The following is a 13,860-nucleotide window of genomic DNA, read 5'->3' as shown; positions in this document are numbered from 1 at the left end:
TGAGTATGATCACTGTGTTTATTTCAAGACACTAAGTAAGGGCGAGTTCATCATCCTGATACTGTATGTTGATGACATGTTGATTATCAGTCGTAGCATGTCTAAAATTAAGGTACTGAAGACTCAGTTATCAGGGACATTCGAAATGAAAGATCTGGGGGCTACAAGAAATGTTCCCGACATTAATATACACAGATATGGGAAGAGGGGCAGGCTTTGGTTATCATAGGTAGAATACCTTGAGAAGGTATTGATCAAGTATGGGATGGACAAGGCAAAACTAGTTAGCATTCCCCACACGGTTCACTTCAAGCTTTCCTCTAAACAATGTCCTAAAACAAATGAGAAAATGCAAAATATGTCTCGTGTGCCTTATTCAAATACAGTTAGCAGTTTGATGTATGACATAGTCTATATGAGACCAGACATTTCTCAAGCGGTCGATGTCGTGAGCAGATACATGTCTAACCCCGGAAAGAAGCACTGGGAAGCAGTGAATTGGTTACCTCGATACATTTGAGATATAAAAGACTGTCTTAACTTTTGAAAAATAATAGCTAAGTTAGTTAAGTATGTGGATTTTGATTATGTGGGCAGTGCAGATTCTAGAAAGTCGGCTTCAGGTTACTCGTTTGTGCTGGCAGGTGGAGCAATCAGTTGGATGTCAAAGACTTAGTTTGTGGTGGCTCTTTCCACAACCAAAGCTGAGTACATGACAATGACAGAGGCATTCAAGAAAGGTGTTTGGTTGAGAGGCATGATAAATCAGTAAGGCTTCAGCAAGAGGTCGTGCCGGTTAATTGTGATAGCGAGAGCGCTATCAATTTGCTTAAAAACTTTGTTTGTCACTCATGTACTAAACACATTGATGTTCGCCACTATTTTATCCAACAGGTGCTTGAAGAAGGAGGCATGTCTCTAGGAAAGATTCACACCAGCGTGAATCCAGTAGACATGCTCACCAAGGTGGTTCCTGCAGAGAAGTTCAAGTTTTAAGTGACTTCTCTGAGATTGGCGAAGGCGTAAAATGAGGATGGAGTGTGTATGAGAAGAAATGATGGAGTTATGATGTAAGACAGAGATGAGAGAAGAGGACAATAAGCTACATGATTGATGATTGAAGACATGTGGAGATTGTTATTTTTTATGTATTAAATCAATTCAGAAACAAGGCATGTCAATGCCATCGACAGACCAAACGATGTCATCGAGAACTGTTTGATGCTATCAAACAACTGCTCATCGAACAGTGCTCGATCTCATCGAAGAAATTCGAAATTTCTCTAGTTGGTTACTAGACTATTTGATACCATCGAACTTAGTTTCGATGCCATCGAAACTTAAGTTTGATGTCATCAAGACCCATCAAATGCAATCGAGAAAATTTGATTTTCCATGTTTTGTCTCTAGACTATTTTGGTATTATTTCGATGTCATCGAAGTCCCATCGAATGTATCATAGAGTTACATAGAGTTGCGGATATACAGGATTTGTTTCCGATTTCGATTGTAATTCTGAAAAGGCCGAGCTAAGAGTCCTAGAGGGGGGGTGAATAGGACTATGCCAAATTAAAAAAATTATATGCGGAATTTAACAAATATAAATAAAGATAGCACTTAAACAATCCCACAATGTAGAAATGAATAACAACCTCAAATATACAAGTATTGAGAGGTTGATACAGATGTTGTTCTAAAGACAACCTTACACCAAAAACCAATGGCTTATGGTAGAACAACCTGATTCCTAGAACGGTCTATGTATCAAAATCTCAAACCGATATAGAGGAATAAAAAATAAAAATAGCAAAGAAAGTAACTAAGCTATTACAACATTTCTACACTTGCATAAAAAGGATTACAACATTCTCCACAAATGCATAAAGGAAAATTACAACATCCACACAATGCCACAATCAATCAATCAACAAGACCAAAAATTATAGTGGTTCGCTTGTGTGTACACCAACTGTTTAAAAAAATAGCCACACAACTACTCCACTCTCAATATCCTCACACAGTGGATATCGGCGTTCACTATGTAATAGGTTTTTCAAGGTTCACCTAAAACCTTTACAATTGTGTCTTTCAAGTGGGCTTACACAATTAAAAAACCCCACACTCTGAGTTTTCTGGATCACCTCAGGCAAACCAAAAGAAAGAGATTTTTTTGGCACAATCTCAAAGAAACCAAAAGAATAGATTTACAAAACTGTAAAATATTTATCTAGATATTCTCCTTTGATGCAGCCCGGAAGAACCAATTCAGAGTAGATGTTCAACGTAGATGTTCAATGTCCACACTCACTTATGAAAAGGTTCTAAGTTCTAAATGATTTTTAGATTAAATCACTTTGGGCTAGCTAGATTTGATTTTGATTCCAAGAAATTGGAAACCTTCAATCCATTCTTCAAATAAGATTGGAATGTAGAATACAAAATCAAATACAAAAAGCTAATTGAAGAGAATATTAAATGAGAACTAAATAGCTTAAGAATATTACTAACTTATCTCTCAGAGTGGTGTCTTGATTTTGCTTGAATTAGATACAAAACTCTGAAAATCGTGATTTATTTATAAGTGCAGAAACTGCTCACTCGACTGGCCCAGAAGTCAGCTCAACTAGTCGAAGGACTAATAAACTTTTAAAAATTCGGACATGATAAGATAAAGTCGTTCCATGAAAAGTTGAAGGGCCTGCTCGACCGATCAAGTCTTGTCCACGATTAGTCATGTGGGACCCAATTTAGTTGCTGGACTTTGAGTTGAGCCTGCTCAACTAGTCGAGCACTATTCACTCGACTGGTCGAGCAGTCTCCAGGACTGGTCGAGGATCTAACAAAAAATCTCGAAAATAAGTAACAAACCTTAGACCGGTCGAGGAATTTCTTGAACTAGTCAAGCTAGTACTAGGACTAGTTGAATATAGGCTAAGACTAGTTGAGAAACAGCCTATACACTTATAAAGTGATCCAATTAAAGTATGCAATCAATATGACCTAACCTATGGTCAATCTAGGGTCATTTATATCTTATAAGCGATGTTTGAACATTGAAACATTTTTTGCTTCGGTTGTTAATTGATCTTGAAGTACACGAAGCTTGACATCTTGAAGTATGTTGAAGCTTGAACTTGAACTTGAAATACTTGACTTGTATTCCATCTTGAGCTTTGAGGTTCAAAATAAAGAACTTTGTCTTAACACGGATAAAGCTTTGAAACCTTTAACTATTGAAGCTTGAAAGATTGAACTAACACTTGGTGTTGTACTTGAACTTGAACTTGTATATCTCTTGATCTTGCATTTGAAGTTCTTGAGGTACAGACCTTTATTCTTATACATAAGATGCATGATCTTGAATATGTAGATGAGCTACATAAGACACAGATTCCAAGAAGTTTTGGTACTACAAAATTTGACAATCATAGGAGATAGAAAACATAGCACTTACAAATTCTTCCTAAGGCTATATATAGGGATGTAATCGGGATTGGGGTGTATGTAAGAGCTTTTCCAATTCGTTCCTAGGGTTTCAAGGGTGTAGCTTGGGGTGATTCGAAGCTTGTTCAAATCGGGTATTCTCTAAACTCTTGTAATTTCTACTTTCATAGTGATCATCTATAGCTTTGTCTCATGATTTTTTCCCGAAAGGGTTTTTCCATGTTAAAATCATTATATTTGTGTTGTGCTTGATTGGTGCAATTGAATCTGCATGCTTCCATTGTCCCCCAACATGATATAATATGCAGTTTTGTGGCATTACATTGGCTTTAGTGCGAATGGAATTGCCCAGCATACTGTAGCCTAACTTAAATGTATATTGCAATAGGTAAGATTGAGATTGCTATTTGATTGTTCGAGCTTTTCATAACATATGGTATGATATGCTTGTCAAATAGATCCTGCCCTCTTGGTTGCTGGGTGGCTACAGCTTGTGCAAAAGAAGTGGATGATTGAACGATATGGACTGATGGCCCATGTTCAGCATAAATGGGCGGCCCACCAGACTAGCCTGATTTATGGGGCCAGGGAATCTACATGGTGCAGCATACTTGGCCAAGTCCCACTAGCTTTTTTATTTTTATTTTGTAACAGGAGTTATTTGATACTTTATCAAAGTCTGATGTTTGATATGCAGGCAATCAGGCCCTGTATGCATGCCAGCCATGTTTTAACTCAAATTTAATTTCTAAATTTTGGGACCCAAAATCATCTCAAAAGCAATGTAAATGGGCAATCTTGAGCATTTGCTATTTTTCATTTTAGACATGAGGAGGATACTTCCCATTTTACTCTATTGAATTTTCAGTAATTTCTGAATTAACTGGAGACATTTTTATTAAAACTAAGCTACAATTCAAAAGTAATTTATTTTCATCTTAGGTGGGTGTCCACAAGCAACAATCCCATAAGTGGCATTTTTTAGTTATGGAAGAAGAAGAACGACCTTTTAAGTTAAATTAGTTTGGTAAGCACCTTTTAAAGGTAACTTAACACCTAAAGTTACTAAGGGCTATAAGTTTTTTCTTTCAACCCCCTAAGGTGTCCCCCATGATGGATGGCCCACATCGAAGGTGGACCCATATGATGGACAATGCATGATGGACAGCTCACATCGAAGGTGCAACCACACGATGGACAGTCCATATCAAAGGTGGGCTACATATGATGGGCTGACAGTGGGCATTTAAGGTAGGCCCCACATGATGGGCTGACAGTAGACATTTAAGGTGGGCCCCACATGATGGAAAATCAACATTGATGGTGGACCCACATGAGTGATGACCCATATCAAGGTAGGCCCCCATAACGGTCAACATCAAAGGTTAGCCTTTAATGATGAATGGCCCACATCTAAGGAAAGCCCACATGATGGACAACTCACATTGAAGGTGGGGCCCACATGATGGATGGTCCACATCAATGGTCGACTCCACATGACAGGTAGTGGACGCTGAAGGTGGGTCCCACAAGATGGATGATCCACATCAAGGTGGGCCCCACATAATAGATGGTCCACATCAAAGATTAAAATGTAATGATGAATGGCCCACATCCAAGGAGGTCCTGCATGATGAACTGCCCACACGATGGATGTTCTACATTAAAGGTGGGCTAGATATGATGGGTGGTGGATATTGAAGGTGGGCTCCATAAGATGGGCAATGAACATCATGGTGGGCCCCACATAATGGATGAACCACATCAAGGTGGGCCTCACATAATGAACGGTTCAAATCAAAAGTTGACCCCTAATGATGAATGGCTCACATCCAAGTAGGCCCCGCATGATGGATGGCCCACATTGAAGGTAGGGTCACACGATCGACAGTCCACATGAGAGTAGGCTTCACATGATGGGTGGTGGATATTGAAGGTGGGCCCCACATGATATGTAATAACATTGATGGTGGGCCCCTCATGATAGATGACATATATTGAGGTGGGCCCAACATGAGGACAATTACATCCCTAATGATGAAGGATGCACTTCCAAGATGTGCCTCACATCATGGATGGCCCACTTCGAAGTTGGGCCATGTTTGACAAATGGTCCACATATAAGGTGGGTCATCCATGATGGATGGCCCACATTAAAGGTGAGTGCTACATGATGGATAACCCACATTGAAAGTGGGTCTCACAAGGTGGATGGCCCACATTGAAAGTGGGCTCTACATGTGGACAGTTCACATTGAAGACAGGGCCAAAGTGGCTCAACAGTCCACATCAAAGTTTGGCCCTATATGATGGACAGTGAAAACCAAACCTAGTTTTTTACTTTTTGGCTGATAAGTATAAATCAAGATTCTTATCTAATCCATTGAATAATTAAGTAGAAATCAAGATAAGATACTCAGGCATAAATAACTTATGTAAAGTATCTTATACGTTCCAAACAGTTCCTAAATGTCTGCAAATGTCTGCAAATAAGCTAGCTAGGTAAATTTTGGTCCAAGATCTAAGTCAGGACACACAACTTGGATGCTTTCAATATATTGACTTGTGCGACGTGCGCAATTCTTTAGTACTTGCTGTTGTGTTTTTTAGATAAAAATAAATTTAAAAAATAAAAGTTATTTTTAGAAAGTAAATAAATATATTAATTATTTAAACTTTCCATAAATAGTGTGTATAGCCAGTCAGTAAGAGAAGGGGTTTTTGCTTATGCAACCAGGGTTCAAATCTCCTTCGCATCGTCCGCGCACGCGTGCACGTGGCGTGGGCTGTAGGGCTGCTTGGGCACTTTTTGGCACTTTATTAGGGGCACTTAGCACTTTTTTGGCACATAGTTGAAACTTTTTTGGCCATGGTACAATTGGAATTGAACGAGGGTTTATCCTGATGATTTTATGACCTTTGTTGATTAAGAGTAATTGTGACGTGATTATACATGTGGCACCTATGCCATGTGTCACTTATGTGGATTCAGTTTTTCCTGTTGGATAACTACTCCTGTCTGAATGGGTACAGAAATAACTGCCATATGACATAGAGTCATGTCCTTTCAAGGAAATGCAATTATTTGTTGTGAATGAGTATGGATTTCTTAAAGAGGCTCTTTAGCACCTCTTCAGAAAGAAATCCATAACCTTTCAGTTGATATAAATCCTAGATACTATAATCCATAAATATAGACTCTTAATTCTTAACATTATATCATCTTCTATGTAATTACTCTTGATCTAATCTCTTACTGAGTTTTTTTTTTAACGTCTTAAGGCATATCGGTGTCAAAACTAGAGATCTGTTCAACACTTAAATGTGTAAATTTTCGTATTGAAAATTGGATTAAGAGTTCATTGTATCTTGAAGACAATTTGCAGATTTCCTTTGTTTGCACTTGCTGGAATTTCCAGAAAAAGGGCAGCAAATCTGTCTTGAGAAATCAACTATTCAAGTCAAGCCTTGAACCTGATAGATTTGATCATTTTCTTCTGTCCTCTGTTGTGTATTGGATTTCTAACATTCAAGACAGATTTAACTCTAGTCACAATGGAGGTAATTCATTCCATTCAAGTTATGAACCAAGTCTTTGTACAAGTGGATCGTTTCGACGGTCAATTCTTCTCAAGATGGCAGCAGAAGATGCTTTTCTTTCTAACAACTTTGAAGTTATCTTACATCCTATATAATGATCTTCCTTCTCTGACTGAGACAAAAGACGATGACTCAGAACAAGTGATGGCAGAACGGAAGAAAAGGAAAGAAGATGATTTTCTATGCAAAGGTCATATCTTAAACGCCATCTCTAATTCCATCTATAACTCATACCGTAAAATATCCTCTGCTAAAGATCTGTGGACAAAATTAGATGAAAAATATAAAACTGAAGAGATCAGTACTCAGAAATTTCTGATCGATAATTATGTCCACTTCAAGTTTAAAAATAATCAGCCAATTCTCTCTCAAGTAACCGAACTACAAAACTTGGTTGATGAATTGAAGATTGGTGGTATAGATCTTCCTGAAGAATTCCTAGTCAGTGTAGTAATTGCAAAATTACCCTCATTATGGTTTGATTATAAAAAGAAACTGAAACATGATGAGAGGAAGTGCTATCTTGAAGGGCTTCAACGATATCTTCGTATAGAAAAAAAGTCCAGAAACCGAGACAAGAAAGAAAGTGCTTCGGAAAATCATTCCAAAGCAAATATAGCAGAAGATGACAAGCCAAAAATTCAGAACTCCAAATCTATTCCCCCAAAGAAAGATAAAGAGTTTAAGAAAAAGGGAAAGAAAAAGAGCAAGTGTCACTTCTACAATAAGCCAGGACACTACATAAAGGAATGTCGACACAGGAAGAAGCAACTGAAAGCTCAGGTTAACATGACAGAAGACCAACTTATAGCAATGGTTACTTAAGCTAATACAATAATATCCGATGATGGATGGTGGCTAGATACTGGTGCAACCATTCACATATCGAAGGACCGAAACATCTTCAAGACCTATGAAGGTATTACAACTGGACAAGAAGTGAAGATGGGTAATAACGTTTGTGCGAACGTTGTTGGAAAAATAACAGTCGAGCTTCAGTTTACATCAGACAAAAGACTGACACTAACAAATGTATTACATGTACCTGACATGTCTAAAAATCTAGTGTCAGGCGATCTTCTCAATAAGAGAGTATTCAAAATAGTGATTGAGTCTGGTAAGTTGGTTATCACAAAGAATGGTATGTTTGTTGGCAAAAGATATTCATGTAATGGTATGATTAAACTAAATATTAATAATAATAATGATGTTTCCGTTTATATAGTAGATTCAGATCTTTATGACATGCTAGACTAGGTCATGTTAATTATCATTTAATGAAAAGAATGATGATCCTGGGACTTATACCTAAATATGAAATACAACAAGAAGGAAAATGTGATGTGTGTGCCCATTCTAAAATAACCAGAAACCGTTTGGGACTGGCATGAGAAAAACACAACCCTTAGAGTTAATTCATTCTGATATTTGTGATTTAAATAATACCTGAACTCGTTAAGGAAAAAGGTATTTTATCACATTTATTGATGACTTCACTAGATTTTCATATGTATACTTGATAAAATATAAAGATGAAGCCTTTAAAAAGTTTAAGCTTTATAAGGTCGAAGTAGAAAATCAGTTGAATGTAAAGATTAAAGCCCTCAGAAGTGATAGAGGAGGTGAGTACTCTTCTAATGAATTCAATAAATTCTGTGAATCAAATGGTATAATCCATGAATTTACGGCACCTTACATACCTCAACAAAATGGCCTCGTGGAACACAAAAATAGGACATTAGTTGAAATGATCAACTGTATGATATCAAATTCTAGATTATCACTGAATTTGTGGGGGAAAGCATTATTAACAGCAAACCATATTTTAAATGTTATCCCACACAAAAAATTAGATATCTCCCCATATGAATTATGGAAAAAGAAGAAACCATATGTTCATTACTTCAAATTATGGGGAAGTATAGCAAAAGTCAGGATTATTGATTCTAAGAGAGTAAAATTAGGTCCTAGAGGAATCAGGTGTACTTTTGTGGGTTATGGGATTAATAGTCCAGTATATAGATTCCTGGTTCTAGAACAAACTTCTTTTGCTGACAAAAACATGATTATAGAGTTTAGAGATGCTATATTTTTTGAAAATACAGTATACAAAGACTATATGAATAATTATACAAAAGGGCAGGTTGATGAAAATATAATAGAACCAATGAACGAAGAGCTTAACAACTTTCATGATAAATCTAATACTCATCCAGAAGAAAAAGAACTAAGGAGATCGACAAAGGCAAGAAAAGAAACATCTTTTGGCCCAGATTTATATATGTTCCTTATAAAAGGGGATAGAAATGAAATAAGAAAAGATATTACTCTACCACTAAGTATTGAAAGTGATCCATCAATACTTAGTGAAGCTCTCTCATCTCCTGATGTACAGTTTTGGAGGGAAGCCATTGACGATGAAATGGATTCCATAGTCTCCAATAACACATGGTGTTTGGTCGATCTTCCACTAGGTTCAAAGCCTATATGATGTAAATGGATTTTTAAAAGAAAGTTCAATCCTGATGGAACCATAAATAAGTTTAAAGCTCAATTGGTAGCCAAAGGATTTAGACAAAAGGAAGGTATCGATTTTTTCGATACATATGTTCCTGTTGCTCGAATATCTACCATTAGGACTTTAATTGCTCTTTCAGCAATTCATCACTTAGTAATCCATCAAATGGATGTCAAAAAGGCATTCTTAAATGGTGTTCTAGATGAGAAAGTCTATATGGAACAACCTGAAGGGTTTATTCAACCCGGGCAAGAGAAGAAAGTGTGTAAACTGGTCAAATCTCTCTATGGGCTCAAGCAAGCTCCTAAACAATGGCATGAGAAGTTTGATCAAGTAGTACAATCTAATGATTTTAGAGTAAACTAAGTAATTAAGTGCATATATATTAAAGGTCAAATCATTATCTGCCTATACGTAAATGATATGCTAATATTTGGACCAAATGAGGACTATGTGAAAGAAACTAAAAAGTTCCTAAGTACCAAATTCGACATGAAGGATATGTGCAAAGTCAATGTAATATTAGGTATTAAGATTTATAATCTTAATGATGGAATAGCCTTAATACAATCTCATTACCTAGAGAAAGTGTTAAAGAAGTTTAATCATTATGATGATAAACCGGTTTCAACCCCATTTGATCCAAGTATTAAATTGGTTAAAAATACTGGTAGATATAAAGCACAACAAGAATATGTGTGTGCTATTGGGAGTTTAATGTATGCAATGAATTGCACTAGACCCGATATAGCATTCACAGTAGGAATGTTAAGCAGGTATACCAGTAATCCAGGACAAGTATACTGGAATGTGATTTTGAGAATTTTAAAATATCTAAGAGAAATCATAAACTATGGATTGCATTATAAATCATATCCCGCTGTACTTGAAGGGTACAACAATGTAAGCTGGAATGCAGATAGCATAGAATCTAAATCTATAAGTGGCTGGATATTCACTCTTAAAGGAGGAGAAATATCATGGGAATCTAAAAAACAAACGTGTATATCTCACTCTACAATGGAAAGTGAGTTTATTGCACTTGGCGCTGCTTGTAAAGAAGGTGAATGGCAAAGATACCTACTGATGGAAATCCCATATTAGTCAAAACCTACTCCTGCTATATCTATCTTTTGTGATAGTCAAGCTACTCTTTGTCATATTATGAGTAAGACTTATAATGTTAAGTCTAGAAATATAGGTCTAAGGCATAACTTTGTTAAAGGATTGCTCAGAGATGAAGTAATCACAGTGGAATATGTTAAATCCATCCTGAACTTAGCAGATCCCTTGACAAAAGATTTATTAAGAAATCAGATAAGAAGAACCATTAAAGGAATGAGACTAAGATCCATAAAAATGTAACTTTCATTCTTGATGGCAACCCTACCTATGTTTTGAAATACATGATAGGTTCAAAGGGATAAACAAGTCAAGTATGTGACTGAAATATATACTAGAAAAAGAAAATTTGAGTCTCATTCCTAAAAGTCTAGTGTTTGGTTTCTGCATTTCATAAAAGGTTGAGTACTAATTCTTAATAAATCTATAAGCAGACTTTGTTGAGATGAAGCAGAATCATCTTTGATGGATCTACCTATATGAGTAGAGAAGTGAGACCGCTTTTGAAGAGATTGGGATCGTCTCTAGAATACTCATGAAATAAGGATACGCACAAGGCTAGAAATGTGCGGACTTTTAGATCTCCAATTATATATGAATAGATGTGTGTTATGTGTCCAGTGAGTCATTTAAGGTCCTTAGTTCAAGACTAATGGGTCACTAAGTACCTGGCATAACTTTGATACATATACACTAAAGTAAATGTTCAAATCCAAAAGATACCTTTATATGCACCTATTTATACTGATATGCCATCGTTTTAGAATCTGATTTTATTTTTGAAATTATGGGGGATTGTTGTGTTTTTTAGATAAAAATAAATTTCAAAAATAAAAGTTATTTTTAGAAAGTAAATAAATATATTAATTATTTAAACTTTCCATAAATAGTGTGTATAGCCAGTCGGTAAGAGAAGGAGTTTTTGTTTATGCAATCAGGGTTCAAATCTCCTCCGCACGCGCGTGGCGTGGGCTGTAGAGCTGCTTGGGCACTTTATTAGGCACACTTAGCACTTTGCATCGTCGTAAGGAGCAAAAAGATAGTCTTTTTGGCACATGATTCAAACTTTTTTGGCCATGATACAACTGAAATTGAACGAGGGTTTATCCTGATGATTTTATGACCTTTGTTGATTAAGAGTAATTGTGACATGATGTGGCACCTATGCCATGTGTCGCTTATATGGATTCAGTTTTTCCTATTGGATAACTGCTCCTCTCTGAATGGGTATAAAAATAACTACCAAATGACATAGAGTCATGTCCTTTCATGGAAAGATAATTATTTACTGTGAATGAGTATGGATTTCTTGAAGAGGCTCTTTAGCACCTCTTCAGGAAGAAATCCATAACCTTTCAGCTGATATAAATCCTGGATACTATAATCCAGAAGTATAGACTCTTAATTCTTAACATTATATCATCTTCTGTGCAATTACTCTCGATCTAATCTCTTACTGAATTTTTTCTAAACGTCTTAAGGCATATCGGTGTCAAAACTAGAGATCTGTTCAATACTTAAATGTGCAAATTTTCGTGTTGAAAATTGGATTGAGAGTTCATTATATCCTGAAGATAATTTGTAGATTTTCTTCGTTTACACTTACTGGAATTTCTACAAAAAGGGCAGTAAATCTGTCTTAAGAAATCGACTATTCAAGTCGAGCCTTAAACCCGATAAATTTGATCATTTTCTTCTATCCTCCATTGTGTTTTGGATTTCTAACAATTGCTTGTTAACCATCAAATTTTATTATTACTAGTATTTATTTATTTTTCCACACGCACACACCCACGCTGTAACGGAATTTCACCACCTATGGGTATTCGAACCCTCGACTACGTGTTGAAACTCCCGAGAGTCTACCACCAGAGTAAGGATCCGAGGTAGCAGGATATGATGAAACTTCTCAGGCTAGCTTGAGATTATTCTACTTCCATTATTAAGCAAGTTTGGGTGCACTATCCAATTGAATTGCAATTGTCATTCCAGAAAAAATGAAAATAATCAAATTGTCATGGATGGGGCTTCAGTGGTAATTTATGTGTACACATGTCTTTGCAAGCCCTCCTGTGGTATCAATCTGGTGGGGCCCACTGTAGATTGGTCAATGGTTTCAAAAACTTGCAATGTCGATGCATTCTGATCGTTATTTTTGTCTGTCGCATATTTCACTCTGAATGTCCATTTGCAGGTCGCAGATTGGATATCCGTGAACATCGAGCAACGAGATGAATGGTCTGGATCAAGTTACACGTGGTCATCTGCACCATGGTGGTATTGCTTATTTCTTCACATCTGATGGCCCAGACGATTTAATCATCAGAGATCTGACACCAGTCTATTCACTTGCCTCCTTTTTCTTGCACACGTGCATCACGTGGCTGTCGGTCAAACGCAATAATAATCTTTATTGATTTTCAGTACTCCATGGGAGCACATGCACTCTACGGTCCTAAGACCACGACCTCACAAGTGCGCATGTCAATATGATCTGGACTGCTCACTGAAATATCATAGCTCAGAAATATCGCTGTTGGAAATTTTCTACTGGTGGCCTTTACACAGAGCACTAGAAGACTGATGGTTCACAACAACCCTAACGTTAGATCATTCTTCAACTGTGACCTTGGGCTCGCTCGTTAGATCATTCTTCAAGTGTGTCCTTGGGCTCAGCCGATGAACGGTCTGGATCTTATCCAAGTTTGCACATGTACTGTTTGGGTCTACCCGCCAACACCAGTTTCCTAGCAAGTGTGGGACATCGGATCTGTGCATCAGCTGGGCGCCATGTAGCTGATTGGTTTTCTAAGAAAACAGCATGTTGTTAAATATTTATTTTTCTACCCTGGTACAGCTTTTTTAGATTATTATTATTTTTACATGAAAATGCTTTGTATTGATCCCTGTGTTAAAATAAAAATAAATTAAAAAATTAAAAAATTAAAAAAAAAAAACCAAAAGGAGGATTGTATATACATCCAGAGAATATCATGACAAAATTCGGACGGCATGGACGGGTAAAAAATTCCAACGGCCACCAATCATATCCATGTACAAGCCCAACTCCCGACTAGCTACACGAGGCGCACGCCAGACTCTCCAAACATACCTTTTATGCCTAGACTTTCTTTCAAGTATACTCGTTGGTTTACTCGTATTTTACCAGTGTACTT

This window comes from Magnolia sinica, chromosome 1 (assembly GCF_029962835.1).
Source record: "Magnolia sinica isolate HGM2019 chromosome 1, MsV1, whole genome shotgun sequence".
NCBI lineage: Eukaryota > Viridiplantae > Streptophyta > Magnoliopsida > Magnoliales > Magnoliaceae > Magnolia > Magnolia sinica.
The sequence above is the reverse complement of the archived record's forward strand: the minus strand, read 5'-3'. Positions refer to the sequence as shown.